Raw genomic sequence first — 4,412 nt, forward strand, 5'->3', positions numbered from 1 at the left:
GGGCGTCGGGGACCCCACTCCGCCCGCGGGGCCGGGCTGCGTGTGCGCGCGCTCGGGGTGTGTGCGTGTGCGCCGCCGCGCGCGTGCCCGGCCGCCCCTACGCGGGGGGTTCCCCGTCCCCCGCTGGGTGGGCGCGGAGACCGTCGGGCGTCGGCGGGGCCGGCGTCGCCCCGCGCGGTGTTTGCTGTAGCGCCCCGGGGAGCCGAGGGGCCCCCACGAACGTTTGTCGCCACCTGGGCCCTGGGGACGCGCGCGCGCACCCGGCGGCGACGCACCGGCTCTCGACCACCCGCACGGCCACCGCACACGCCCCGCTGCGCTCGGGAGCCCGGGCGTTGGGGCGCCTAATCCTCTAAAGCCCGACACCCCGGTGCTTCCACCCCGGCACCCCCGGCCCCTCCCGTCCGGACGCTCGCATTTTGTTTCTTATAGACTATATTTAGAAAGCAAAGTCGCGTTAAGCTGGATGTTACGTGATTATGATGCACGATGGGTTACCTAGACACCCCCCCCCTCCCCAATGAGAAATCTCTTACCATTTCAGGGCGCCCTGCGCGTTTGAAGGTAGATCTTTGATTGGAGGAAGGGACAGGGTCTGCACTTTGGGGCTGGGGGCGTTTGGAATTTCTGTGCAGTTTTTGTCGCTGGTTTTGAGAAAGTAGGCTTCTAAAAATAAGTGACTTTCCCATTTCTCTGGTTGAGTCATGTGAGATGGAAACGGCAGACCAGTGTTTCCACGTTATCGTCCGGGCGCCTTCAGACTGGTTGGAGGAGAAGCCCAGTGCGAGAGCATCGCTGGCCGAGACTAGGCAGTGCCGAGTGCGGGCTGAGGCAGGGAGCCCCGCTGGGAGGGGACAGCGGCCATCCGGGGGCCGGATGGTACCTGTGACAGTGCTCAGGTGGAGCGGAACGGGGCGGAGGGGCGGGGAGAGCGGGCAGGGCCGCCGCCATATGTTTGAAGGCAGAGGCAGTAGCATTGTTCCCGATACGGATTGAGGCTTCAGTAAACAGAGCATCAAAGGTGGCTGGGAGGAGAAAGAGTGGAAGAAGGCGCCACTGTGTGACGGTGCCGTCGCACAGAGCCCCGCTCTTGCGCGAGTCCTGCGTTGGCTTTAATGCTGTGTTGTCGCTGTCTTGGAGGCCTTAATGGGTTTTGAATGAGGGGCCTGCAGTTTGATTTTGCAGCGGGCCCTGCAAGTTACGTAGCCAGGGTGTATAGATGTGACCCAGAAGGGAAAGGTCCTTGGACGGAGCCCTAGGTATGGTGACATTTCAAGGTTAGGGCAACCGCCAAGGGGCTGAGAGGATGGTCGAGGGGAAGCCCGGAGAGGTCCTCTGAAGCTCAGTGAGCCAGCCGTGCGGAGGGCAGGAGTGCTCAGCTGTGCCCAGTGCTGCTGGGAGCCCAGGAGAGGCACCACCTGCCGACAGTCCGTCATGGAGGGCACGGGTGACCTTGCACGGAACTGTTTTGTGGACGCGTGGGCAAGAATGTCTACAGAACACCTTCAGAGAGACTTAAGGGGACAGATATTGGAGACAGCAAGTACAGAAAACTCTTGGCTGAATTTTGTGGCAAAGGGGGAGACTGAGCAACCATAGGCTGAGTTTGGATGATGGACCAGGACGGAGGGAAGTGCTGGGGCTGGGGGTGCTGCAAGGGGAAGGCCGGTCCATGCTGGAGGGTTAGCCCAGGAGTGTCCTGAGCTTTGAAACTGCTTTCCAGTTGACGGAGGTGCGACACCGTGAGTGGGACGTTGCCATCAGCAGAACTGGCACTATCCCCACCCATTCTGCACAAACTCTTTTGGTACTTTACTCCTTCACGTGGAAGAGGGTCTTCAAAGAACCTTTTCTTTTCTCTTTGCTTTGCTTTGCTTTGCTTTTCATTTCAAACAAGTCTTTTTTTTTTTTTTTTTTTTTTTTTTTTTTTTTTTAGCGTTCATTTATTTTGAGAGTGAGAGAGACAGAGTGCGAGCAGGGGAGGGGGAGAGAGAGAGAGAGAAACAGAATCCGAAGGAGGCTCCAGGCTCCGAGCTGTCAGCACAGAGCCCAACGTGGGGCTGGAACCCACAAACCACAAGCTCCTGACCTGAGCTGAAGTCGGATGCTCAACCGACTGAGCCACCCAGGCGCCCCTCGAAGAACCTTTTCTAAAATGAAATGAAACAAAACAACAACCTGTTAGAATTTGGGTTAAATTTGCATTAAGTTTATAGATTAACCTGGAGCGAGTAGACATTTAAAAAATGTTGTCCCTTTAACCATAAACATGGTATTCTCATCATTTATATATGTCTTTTATGTCTTAAAAATTTTGTTTTAATTTTATTTATTTTTGAGAGAGACAGAGCGTAGGTGGGGGAGAGGCAGAGAGAGGGAGACACAGAATGTGAAGCGGGCTCTAGGCTCCGAGCTGTCAGTACAGAGCCCAATGCGGGGCTTGAACTCACCAGCTGTGAGATCATGCCCTGAGTCGGATGCTTAACCGACTGAGCCACCCAGGCGCCCCTGGGTCTTTTGTTAAAGTGTCGTAATTTTCTCCATAAATTTCTATGCATTTAAAAAGGTTTATTGCAAGATACTTCTGTTCCGAGAATAAATGAGCTTATTCAAAAATTACATTTTTCATTGGTTGTTGCTGACGTCTAGGAAACGAATTTTAATGTTGACTGTTGTATCAACAACCTAGTGAACTGTCATAAATTTTCGAAGCTTAGGGTTGCTTTAATTTTGTGTGTGTAGTGCTCGCTTCGGCAGCACGTATACTAAAATTTTGTGTGTGTAGACGTTATCTGCAAATATTAATTTCATTTCTTCCTTCATAATTGTTATAACTCATATGTCTTTCTTATTTGATTACATTCATTAGTACTGCCAATTAAAGGTTGACCAGAAGGGCCATTCTTGCTCTGCTCTTAGAACATTAATGCTTCCAGAACTCTCTGTTGAGGAATGGTGCTGGAGTCCGCAGCTGTTCTGTAGGACTCTAAGGAAGCACTCTGTACTTCCTACTCAGTACGTTAGGGCAGAGGCGGGTTTATTGTGCATTTTAAGACACTGGTCAGGGACCAGCAGAATGCTTAAAGCTACCTGGGTGGTTGTGAGGTCTTTCCCTTTCCTCTTTCCTCCCTGGGCCTTTGTGTGCAGGAAGAGTGCATCCTGGCCCCCGTATCAGAATGGCCATAATAAAAAATAGTGACCTCAGCAAATCCTGGCAAGGGTGCAGAGGAAGCGGATCATTCCGACATTGTTGCTGGGGATGTAAAACGGCACAGCCACTCAGGAAGAATGTTTAGCAGTTTCTTTTCTTTGTTTCCCTTTTTTTGATCGAAGCATGGTTGACACACAATGTCACATCAGTTTCAGGTGCACGACACCGCGATATGATGTGACATCTCTGTGTGTTATGCTGTGCTCACCACGAGTCTGGCCCCCGACTGTCACCACTCAGCGTGTTGACTCTGTTCTCTATGCTCTACCTTTCACCCCCCTGACTTACTCATCCAGACTTGTGGAAGCCTCTCCCTCCCACCCTTCTCCGTCCGTTTTGTCCATCTCCCAGTCGCCTCTGCTCTGGCAACCATCCGTTTGTTCTCTGTATTTATGGGTCTGTTTCTGCCGCTTTTGTTTTTTAGATTCCACAGATAAGTGGAATGTGGTATTGTCTGTGACTGCTTTCACTTAGCATAATACCCCCTAGGCTGATCCATGTTAGCAAATGGCAAGATTTCATTCATTTTACGGCGGGGTATATTCCATTGTATGTATGTATACGTATGTATATATATTTATCCGTCTCAATGATCAGTACACAGTTGTCAGTGGACAATCAGGTTGCTTCCATTTCTTGGCCATTGTAAATAATGCTGCGGTGAACATAGGAGTACTTCTGTCTTTTCTGAATTAATGTTTTTGTTTTCTTTGGCTAAATACCCAGTAGTGGAATTACCGGGGTATGTAGTATTTGTGTTTCTAATTTCCTGAGGAAACTCTGTGCTTTTTTTGTTTTCACCATGCTGCACCAATCCACATTCCTGCCAACGGTGTACAAGGTTTCTCTTTTCCCCACACCCTCACCTACACTTGTTATTTCTTGTCTTCCCGATACGAGCCATTCTGACAGGCATAGAGTGACATCTCATGTGGTTTTGGTTTGCATTTCCCTGATGATGAGTGATGTTGAGCACCTTTTTATGTGTCTGTTGGCCACCTGGATGTCTTCTTTGGAAAACTGTCTATTCAATGTAAATTAAAAAATAAATAAATTATTCATAAAGAAAGACAAATGTCTGTTCAGGTCTTCTGACCATTTTTAATTGGATTTTTGGGGGGTATTGAGTTGTATAAACTCTTTATTTTATTTTATTTATTTTATTATTTTTTATTATGAAATTTATTGTCAAATTGGTTTC

At 49.7% G+C, this 4,412-nt stretch overlaps 1 protein-coding gene across 4 annotated transcripts in view; it reads left to right on the forward strand.

Moving 5' to 3' along the window:
- LOC121012749 (phospholipid-transporting ATPase IB) overlaps positions 1 to 4,412 on the forward strand; it is a 651,500-nt gene that overhangs the window by 10,998 nt on the left and 636,090 nt on the right. The window lies entirely within an intron of this gene.

The sequence above is a fragment of the Herpailurus yagouaroundi genome, unplaced genomic scaffold, assembly GCF_014898765.1.
Source record: "Herpailurus yagouaroundi ecotype Mexico unplaced genomic scaffold, PumYag 197, whole genome shotgun sequence".
Lineage (NCBI taxonomy): Eukaryota > Metazoa > Chordata > Mammalia > Carnivora > Felidae > Herpailurus > Herpailurus yagouaroundi.